Here is an 11,514-nt window from a genome sequence, read left to right on the forward strand (position 1 = left end):
ATATTCCCCAATATGATGTTCATGGCCATTTCTTTATCTGTAAGCTTACGGCTCTCAAATGCAATTACTCCATGCTCCTGAAGCAAAACAGCCCTAATGCCACGGCCACTAGCATCACACTGTATAGTAAATTCTTTGGAGAAGTCCGGGCATACTAAGATAGGAGCAGAGGTAAGGAGTTCCTTTAACTGGTTGAAGCTACTATCTGCAAGAGCATCCCAAAAGAAATCCTCCTTCTTCAACCTGTCAGTCAAAGGAGCTCCAATTGACGCATAATGCTTAATAAATCGGCGATAAAATGAAGATAAACCAAGGAATCCTCTAAGAGAGGTAGTAGTAGTAGGCGTTGGCCAATCTCTTATTCATTGCACCTTCTTGGGATCAGCATGTATTCCTTTTTCACTGACAATATGTCCCAAGTATTCTAGTTCAGTCTGCATGAAAGAACACTTCTTCTCCTTAGCAAAAAGCCTATGATGTCTCAATACATCAAAAACCCTCCTCATATGTGCCAAGTGATCTTGTAAAGTCTTGCTATAGATTAAGATGTCGTCAAAGAACACCAAGACAAACTAAAAGAGGAAAGGTTGTAAAATCTTATTCATCAGTCTTTGGAAGGTAGCTGGAGCGTTTGTAAGCCCAAATGGCATCACTAAGAAATGATAGAGCCCACGATCAGTCCTCAAAGCAGTCTTGACTTCATCGCCCTCTCGCATGCGAATTTGATGATACCCTGACCTCAAATCAATCTTCGTAAAAAATCGAGCCCCCTTAAGCTCATCAAGCAAATCATCAATCCTGGGTATAGGATACATGTTCTTCACTGTGATCTTATCAATGCACATTCTGAAAGATCCATCTTTCTTTTTGACTAACAGTACTGGGGACGCATAAGGTGAAGAACTTGGCTCAATAAATCCCATTTCAAGAAGTTCCTTGATTTGCTTGGCTACTTCCTCTCGTTCACACTTTGATAATCTGTAAGGTGGCTTATTGATTGTCTTTGAGTTGGGCTCCAAATCAATGGGGTAATCCACTGCTCTCTTAGGAGGCAATGAAATAGGTACTTCAAACAAATCTCTATACTCCTCAAGAAGAGCTATCAAGGTTGGATGGTCTGCTAAATTATTGGGTTGATCCTGTGTTTCTTTATTCAAATGTAAAACAAATATTTGTGAACGCTTCTTGTACTCTCTTTTGAGTTGTTGAATGGTGATAAGCTGAAAATCTGATCTATTAGGAATTCCTTGTAAATGGATAGGTTGTCCATTGGAGATAAACTCCATATACAACTGTGAGAAATCCATAGTGATCCTGCCTAGTGTCATCAACCAATCACAACCGAGTACAATATCTATAAGCCCCATTTTTAGAGTGATAAGGTTTACCTTGTCTTCAAAATTTTCAGCCAACTATAAAGAAACCTGTGGGCAAATCTGTGTACTGATTTCCTCTTTACCATTAGCCACTTGAACTCAAATGGGCTGTTGTAAATCTCTGGGAACACAATTTAGCTTGTCCATGATGGACTTATTCACAAAACTATGAGTACTACCACTGTCTATCAAGATGAACACTGGCTTTCCACATATGCTTCCCTTCATACGGAGTGTATTAGGGCTCTTAGATCCTGTCCAAGCATCCATAGAGATAGAACAATTAGTGGCAGCAAGCGACTCATCACAAGTTCCACCTGGGTCAAACGGAACACTTCCACCTGGATCAAAAGGAAAAGAGTCGGCTGGATCATAAAAATACTCTTGCCCAACTTCCTCCTCAAGATCTTCATTTTCAGCATTAAGTGCCATTGCATTAGCTTTATCTATGTTTTCTTCAAAATCCTCAAAAACCAACATACTCTGAAGCTTGGGTTTGACATTTTTGTATACACACTTTGAGGCATGATGGGATGTATACTTTTTCCCACACTTGAAACATAAGCCTTTGTCCTTCCTTTCTTTGTAAATATCCATAGGAATAGATTTAGGATTTGTATTTGCTGAGATGGACTTGGGCTTGTTGTCCCCCTATTTGAAATCAACTCTTGGATTGTTTGCTATCCTGAAATTACTTTGAGGCCTAGAAGCATTGAATGGAGGATAAGTTAGTACCCGTAGGCTCCCATTTGGCACATGATTACTGCCATAAGTATTACCAACTTTCCCTTGCTTTAAAACAGTCCTTGGCTGTCCAAAACCAGGCTGAAATGAAGATTCTTTTCTGTACTTTCTTCCATAGGGCTCCGCAAGCTCAATAGCCTTAAAGAGTGAAGTAGGATTTTGTGCCATAACATTAGCTGATAAAGATAGCTCCAAACCATACATAAACTTGTGAAGCTTAGCCTCATCACTGATGCTTTCCACATACATGGTCAGGTTGAGGAATTGGTTAGTGTACTCTCTTACACTTAGGCCCCTTTGTTCCAAACCATACCATCTCCGTGCTAATTTCTCTTTCTCAAGAGGAGAAACAAATACTTCAGCCATAAGTGCCTTGAAAGCTTCCCAATTCTCTACAGGTATGTTTTCTTTTTTAATATACTGCCACCAAGTATGGGCAAATCCTTCCAAATGCAAGGAAGAAAAGTGAATCTTCATGTCATCAGTTTTAGGGAATATGTCAAAGTAGGACTCCATCTTAGAGGTCCACTCCTCTAAATCAGATGGTGAAGATGACTGACCATTAAATTTGGCTAGAACAATTTTGTCCTTAAGCTCTCTTTCATGAAAGGGTTGCTGTCCCAAAATTGGCTAATCATGATTACCAAGTACGGTACCTCCAAATTGAGACGGAAATCTTCCAACAGGTGGCTGAGAATTACTATGCAATCTTCCTGTTGGTAGAGCACCCCTAGAATTTTGAGTATTTAGTCCAAAAGCTTGAGGATTGGCTCCATTCAAAATGCCCAAATAGTCATCATGCCTCTATGAAGCCTCTTTTACTTCATACTGACTATTTGGAATGTCTCTTCTGCCAATAATCCCATATCCACGACCATTTTGGTTAGATGGCTAAAGTGGGACTGAAGGGCCACTGTTTGAACAAGCCTTCCCATTAGCTTCTCTTGATCCCATTTGCAATGGCATGAATTGAGAAAATTGTGCCATAAATTGAGCATTAGATTCCACCAACTTATCAATATAAGCCTTGGTTTGAGTAGTTGAATCCACCAACTTATCAATGGAAGACTTCGTTTGATCAGTAGATAAAACCATCCGCTCCATTCTTGACAAAATGGCCTCATGTCGTTCCCTATGTCTTTGTTCATGGGCACACAAAGTATCATTGAGTATACTGACTTCTCCTTGTGGTTGAAGCTCTTCAGGGCTCTCTTGAAGTGTATTATCCAGCATGGAATCCCTGATTTGCTGAGCATAAACTTCTTGCCTTTATGTCCTCCCATAATAGTATAGTCCTGCAATAACCTCTGTCAGAAAAATGGCTATAACTTTTGCTAGGGAACTCCAATTTCAGAACTTTTTAGTTCAGATCAAAGCTAAGAATGCCCTCTTTGAGATGAGCTATAGCACTCTATAATAGGTTTAGGGCAGAAAATTATCTAGCTAGATTTCTGAGTCTGAACTGTCCAGTCCTACACCCTGTCTAGACCTGTAAGTGCCCTATTTTGACCCTATAGTGCAAGATAGTAATCCCAAATGGTTACCAAACCATGTAAAAGGGTGTATAGGACTTGTGGGTACCTTGTAGCACCTGCACCTGTACTTCAGTAATGAAGGGTGTACCTGTAACCACCTGTAAGTACCTTGTAAATTCCCTGTTTTACCCTGTTTTGAACCTGTAGGTACTTGAGCCTTTGAAAAGTCTTCAATCTTCAATTCTCCACTCGTTGTACCTATGTGAGGGATAAAACGGCATGACTGGCTCCCTACATGGGCTCCGAATCACCGGGAGGTGGGCAAAGTTCCCCCCGGGTCGGTTGGTTGCATCCCTTCCGGATCTTTGATAGTGAGGGAGGGTCACCTCTCTTTTGTCCCATTATCTCCCCAAGCATCCGCCTTTTTCCTCGGTGGGTATATCAACATGGCAGAGGCTAGTATTCTAATCAATCAGCATGAGATGCATTTCTGAAATATTCATTCAGCCTTTCATGAGATGCAATTGAATGAAATTTTGAAAGTTTGAATAGGAGAAGGGTCTTACCAATGCAATTCAGTGACTCACTAATTGCTAGTACTTACCCTTTTACAATATTTCAGCTTGGGTAAAAGAAATTCAGCCAATCAATTGGATTAGAGTAAACAAGTTCATCAATCAATAGATTCAATCAATGGGATTTAATTGTTATGCTAAAATTTCAGATTGAAGCCTCTAATTCACTGATTGGAACTAGTATGCATAAAGCAAGCATTGCATTCATGAATGGATTGATTCAAGCAAAGGTTGGCTGAAAATTTGATGGATATTATTCAATTCTTTAATCTCTCAATCAAATGGATTAAGCTCAGTAATTGAATTAATGAGAGAGATTAAGAATTGAAGAAGAGTACCTTTGACATGGCTGATGATGACTTGATCAATCTTCATATGCTTGATAGAGCCTCCGGTTGTCCAATGTTGGTAAAATAATCCCCAAGGCTTGTTTATTCAGTACTTAGGAACAATCTTGAAGCTTCAAATGCTTGAAATTGAAGCATTAGACCCGTTTCCCCCAAATTTCTGCTCCATTGAAGCTCTTGAGCTTCAATCTTTAACCATTTTCTGCTTAATCCTTGCAATTTGTTGAAGAATCCTTGCTGAGATGATCCCACGAGCTAAAAGGATGAAGAATCTTCAAGAAATTGTTGAAAATTGGAAGGTCGGGCTGAAGCTTTCATGGCTGCCATGGACTGTTCACCTAGCGTTTAGGAAGAAGTTGAAGAACCTTAAAGAGGGCTGAGAATCTCCATTTTGCTGAAGTTTAATGCTTGCAGAAGACCAGGAAGAGTGCTAGGGCTTGAGGGAAGAGCAGGCTGAGCAGGGAGCAGGCTCGAATCAGCCCGAAAATTGCACTGCAATTTTCGAGGCTATTCCTGGCTGCCTGGCTAAGCCAAGGTTGAGCAACCTTGTGCTCATTCTGAAGCTTATGGAAATGGGAATCTACTCCAGGTGATTCTTGGCCAAGAAGATCAGGGGTTTGAGAGAAATGAACTAATCTTGGTGCTGAACTTCCATGAAACCTATAGGAAACTCCAGGAAAGGGGAAAGAGAACTCCCTCTTTTCAAAGTAACCATAGTTTGTTCCCAAACTAAGCTCAGTTAACTCTTCTTTACCCTAATTACCTCCAATTTTGCATGAAATTTGATAACGACTTGTTATTTAAGCCATTCTCCGCCATATCTGACCTTAGATATCTCCAGATGTAGTCTCTTACTAACTATAGGTGATCTGCAGCACTCCACTAGTCACTGTCTTGTACAATTTTTGTCTGAAATTGATTTTGATAGAGGAAAATAGGACTGAAAATAGAAGAAAAGAATGGATCAAAGACCAATGCTCTGATACCACTTGTCAGAGAGAGAATTAGGGGAGAGAGAAAGAGGAGAAAGAAGATTGCAGAAGAGAGAGAAAGACTGTAGGAAGAGAGAGAAGAAGAGTGACGAGGTGAGAGAAATACTAGATTTAGAGAGAGAAAGACAAGAAAGAAGGGGAAGCCATAGAAGCTGTGAGCAAGATGGGAGAGAAAGACTGTAATTATATTAATGTGTTAAAAAGATGTGAAAATTTACATCTCCTCTCCTTTTATACCAATGTCAGTGTGAAATGGCATAATATCAATGTTATTTACACTAATTTGTTATTCCCAGCTTCTTACAATAAGTCTATTTACTCCAACCTACATCATGTGCACAATGCAAATACATAATGAGTTCCCTCTAGCTTCATGTCTACATTGCAATTATTAGTTCAAAAAGCTTCTATTCTCCTTTTCTAAGGTCGCAAGGATGCTCCTTGACTAAGTGTAGCTAGGGATATGTTGAGTAATAAATTGACTGTATTTTCTGTTGTTTTTTTAATTTTTGGATGGTTTTTTATTGATATGAGGGTGTATCGATTGAATTTGGATGACTTCATAAGTATTTTGGGATATTTTGAGCATGTTTGGGAGAATCATGATGGGTTTTGGTTGAGATATGAAGTTCAAAGAGGTTTTGTGATGAGTCTATTTGGTTCTATTATGGTATGTTTTGCCTTTGTTTTGATCTATTTTCTTTCTATTGGTGAGATTGAGATTATGAAAAAGTATTTTGGGGATTGTTTGAGAGTGTTTTGAATGGTTTTGGATGGGTTGAAGTGGTTTTGGTTCAAGTTATATGGTTTTTATGCTTTCTGTTGAGCTTCTGTAGAGCTTTTGTCTCTATTCTATTTCTGTTCTATTTGCTTTGTGAATGTTTTGTGGGATGTATGTTTAGCTTGGGGATGTTTTTTAATATTGTAAGAGGAAGAATGCAAGCTCAAAATAGCTCAAAGAAGAGGAAGAATTAGTTGAAGAAGACTTGAAGTGAAGACTATAGTGATAGTGACAGTAGTGAGTTCTCAAGGGATATTGTTGTGGCTTTGGTGACTCTTCATATTAGACATGCCTCTTGGGAGAAGTATCCATAACCAAGAGAGAATTATTGAGTATTATTGATTGTAATTTCATTGTAGATTGAGTGATGATGTGTGTGTGAGAGACTAAGTGTGAGAGATAGTCATTTGCTATGTCGAAAAACATTGCATCTACATGAGAGAGACTATGAGAACTATGAAAACATTGAAGATGAATACTATGTGATAAAATTCCACTCAAATTTTGGTCTTTCACACACACATCATCACTCAATCTACAATGAAATTACAATCAATAATACTCAATAATTCTCTCATTGGTTATGGATACTTCTCCCAAGAGGCATGTCTAATATGAAGAGTCACCAAAGCCACTACAATATCCCTTCAATTAATATACTATGGAAAAAATATACTATGTTTGAGAACTCACGTTATATATACATTTTATCACATAAGAATGCTCCACTTTGAGTGGAATTTTATCACATAGTATTCATATTCAATTCTTTGTTTGTTTTCTCTTCTATTCTTTTGTGTTATATATAACGTGAGTTCTCAATAAGGGGTTAGAACATAGTTTTGGTGGCATTAAGATGTGTTCACATGGAAAAAATAGAAAAAATGAGCACAAAAATGTACAAAAAAATTAATATCATAAAATTGATAGACCAAAACAAAATGGAGAAAAATGAAAATTGGGAGAGGGAGAAAGGTGGACAAGGATATCTAATCAGAATTGAATTTGGAGGTGTTTAGGGTAGGTTCACATGGAAAAAGAGCCCAAATCCGCATGCGAGAATACTTGAAAATACAAAAAAATTAATAACGGACAAACCGTATATCAAAATGATAGGCACTAAAAAGAAAGAATGATAAGAGGAAGGTATAGGTCAAGGGGAGGTCATGTCAAATTGCTATTTTGAAGCAAAAAGGGTGTGTTCGCATGGAATCACATGAAATGAGCAAATTTTTTTTCAAAAATTAATAACTCATGAATCATGACTTGGAACGGAGTGCTATAAAAAGGAAAAGTGGCTAGTCAGAGAGACAAACAAGGTTGTAAGGTCAGAATTTACTTTTCGTGAATGTAGGATGCGTTCACATGGAAAATAAAAAAAACAAAGGATAAAGCCACACGAACAAGGAATGACCCCAAGACGGGGCAAAAATGGGACAAGTGGATGGGGAAGGACCCCATCAAGGAAGTACCAGGACATGGTATGCTCAAATCATTTCATAAGGAGTTTTCTAGGAGGGTATGCGAAGTGGACATGCAGGGACACATCTCCATACTTAAGACCTTAATAGATCAGATAGACTTGATCAACATGGCCTAACACTGACTCACAATACAAACACATACATCCCCACACTTAAACATGACTGATGCGTGTAATCAAAAGGAATAGGGTTAGAAAAACTTGCCTCGATTTGCAAATGGTCGAGGGGAATTGTCGGTGGCACATGAAGAGTTGTAGTTGTCGGTAGGAGACACCACTACTCGCCATATCACACTTGTCCATAATGGTAGGGACCATGCAGCAATAGCCAGGGAGGTAGCTTTTTTGGTGAATCATTGGTTAGGTTATCGGTAGCGAAGTATACAACACTCAATCTCGACAGTTTCTCATGTTGAAATGATAAATCAGTTGCTCGCCCCATGGCTCACATCACTTGAAAAATAATGATTGAAACCCATAACTCACATTTGGTTTAGAGATTGGCAATAAGAATAGTTCAAAGAGAGTGTGCCAATGTGCATAGTTGATGGTGCATCAATTGTTACCACCCATTTGGCATAGGTGCAAGAAGAAAGGTCAGGAAGCCTTGGCAGCAGCAGCCAGTGCACCAAACAGAATGAGGTGTATTCCCGTGTGTGCATAGGAAAATGAGAATATATCTGTCTCGAAGTGTCGAAACGTCCCTCAATCCTCACCTCTCAATTGTTAGCATGGCCGAACACTGACTCACAATACAAACACATACATCCCCACACTTAAGCATAACTGATGCGTGTAATCAAAAGGAATAGGGTTAGAAAAACTTGCCCCGATTTGCAAATGGTCGAGGGGAATTATCGGTCGCACATGAAGAGTTGTAGTTGTCGGTAGGAGACACCACTACTCGCCATATCACATTCGTCCATAATGGTAGGGACCATGTAGCAGCACCCAAGGAGGTAGCTTTTTTTATGAATAGTTGGTTAGGTTATCAGTAGCGAAGTATGCAACACTCAATCTTGACAGTTGCTCATGTTGAAATGATAAATCAGTTGCTCGCCCCATGGCTCACATCACTTGAAAAATAATGATTGAGATTGGCAATAAGAATAGTTCAAAGAGAGTATGCCATTGTGCATAGTTGATCGTGCATCAATGTGTCACCACCCATTTGGCATAGGTGCAAGAAGGAAGGTCAGGAAACCTTGGCAGCAGTAGGCAGTGCACCAAATAGAATGAGGTGTATTCCCGTACGTGCATAGGAAAATGAGAACATATATGTCTCCAAGTGTGGAAACGGACCTCAATTCTCACCTCTCAATTGATGAATGGAAAATCAATCATTCTCAATCCCCCCGCTATCTCACACTTTGTTGTGGATTACAAAAGGACAACCAAGTTCCTCACACCCCGTTGATTGAATCCTCACTGCCACATGTGTGAAGGTTGTATGCCTTGTGTGCATTTGATGGTGCAATAGTGCATCTGGCCCTGTGCTGGTATATATGGTGCGAGAAGGAAGGCTAGGGAGCCTTATAGTATTATACACAGGAACAATTTGTGCTTTGTACATTGAGAGGCCCATCCCATGCATGCAACACTTGATTCATACATCTCACCTCCTTGTTAGATATAAAGGACAATGATTGGTCACTCACCCCATCCTATGTCTCACGCTCTGTTGATGAATACAAAGGGCAACCCATACTCACATGTCCATCCAGTTAGGATGATACCTCACATCACTCAAGGTTTTTCGATGAAGATAATCTTCATTTGATTAGTGAGGTCAACTTGGAGCAGTGGATGAAGAGAAAGAGGCATACCTAGGGAGGTAGCCAACAAGTTCGGTACTTAGATTGCATATTGGAAATGCCGATAAAAAAAGGAATCAATCCAAAACAAGGACATTCATACAAATATAGACGTAACTAACCCAAGTACCACCCCAGACAATACACAGCCTAGAAAAATTTTGGCATGACCTCTACACATATGCGACCGAAAGCTTCATGCGATGCAACATGCAAGCACCCAAATCCCCGTGTCAGGCCATAAAAGAAAAAAAACTACACAATGTACCTGTAATCGTAACACATGGAAAAATCAAACTACCATAAACAACGGACATCAAGACTGGACCATAACTTGACCATTAGTGTCAACTAATAGACCTTGACGTGCCCATCCCACGAAGCGAGTTCATTAAAAAGGAAAAATAAGTGCAGTGAGGGGGGGAGTAATTTAATGAAAGGTTCATTGGAATAAATATTAACAATGGGTGACATTTTATTAAGTGATAAACCTTAATAAGAAAACGGCGGTTCCTTCTTAAAATGTTAATTACAAATTATTAAGTTGAAACAGTGCTTTAATGCAACCTGGACGTCGATGCCCAGACTGGGTCTCTAAATGCAAATTCCTTAATTAAAAATTAAGAGTGATATGGAGCGTTTTTTTGCCAGTGCGTGCTCTTATGACGGCTGGTTTATTTTTATTATAAATTAAAGTGCCTCTTAAGCGCACGTAGCGCGTGCAAAGTGAACGGCTGGTTCATTTTTATTATGATAAAATTGTGTGTTTAGCGCGAACGCACGTGGAAAATGTGGGTGAATAAATGTGGAAAATGTGGGTGAATAAATGTTTCATTTTAACAATTAATTTGTGATTAAAGGAAAAATAAAAATAAATAAAGCACATAAAATAAATACATGTAAGGGGTGTGTAGGCAATGGCCTGAAGGCACACAAAAGAGTCCCCCAAAAGGAATGAATCCAGTAAAAGAAAAGTAAAGACCACTGACTGAACAACAAAGACAACACCTTAGTGGATGTGTTGATTTTTTTTTTAAAAAAATAGTATTGTATGATGAGTTATTATTATATTTTTTAAAAATTATTATTATTATTATTATTGGATATTTTTGGGGTATTATGTGTAGTGGTTGGAATTATGTGGGTTGTTCTGGATTTGTTTTTTTAATAAATTGTATGGGATTATGTATTTATTGTTTTTTGTTGTTTTTGTTTTTTTTCAAGCGGAAGAATAATTAAAGAGGGACAAGGGATGAAGTAAAAAGAAAATTTCAGCCACTTAGGAAATATCCATAATTTAGGGCATGAAAATAAGATAGGGATTTTCATGGTAAAGTTTTGTGTGTTGGTCTTTTTTTGTTTAATAAATTGTTTTAAATAGGGGTACCGTGTATAAAAATAATGTAAAGTGAAAAATAAATGGAAAAAGGTCAGGGGGTGGGTGGAATTTGCTGGAAGTTTTCATAAATTTTGATGTATTTTTTACTATTTTTTTTTGGTATTTTTAAGGAATTTTTGAATAAATTGACAAATATGGAATTTTCTAGAATTTTAAGAGTTGAAATTTCTAGCTGAAAAATTTCCCAAAATTTACAAAAAGTGAAGGGAGTTTTTAGAAATTTTTTTGAAATTTTGCTGAGGGAAAAATAATTTATAAATTAATTAAATCAGTTAAATCAGAAAAATCAACTTAGTTTGGTGAGTAAGGTCAAATTAAGTCAGTTAAGGCATGGAAGTCAGGGTACGTCATATAAGTCAAGCTAGGTTAGGTCAGGTTAGTCAAATGGAACTAGGTTAGTCTAGGTTAGGCAAAGTCTGATAAGTAAGTTGAGGCAAGTCAGTGGAGACTAACCTAAGGGGGGTTAGTGTAACTAGACTAGGGTTAGTGTAACTAGGGGGTGGGGTTCAACTAACTACAATTGGGTGA

The sequence above is a fragment of the Lygodium microphyllum genome, chromosome 21 (assembly GCF_053477565.2).
Source record: "Lygodium microphyllum isolate KBCC chromosome 21, Lygodium_microphyllum_v1.1.10, whole genome shotgun sequence".
Classification (NCBI taxonomy): Eukaryota; Viridiplantae; Streptophyta; class Polypodiopsida; order Schizaeales; family Lygodiaceae; genus Lygodium; species Lygodium microphyllum.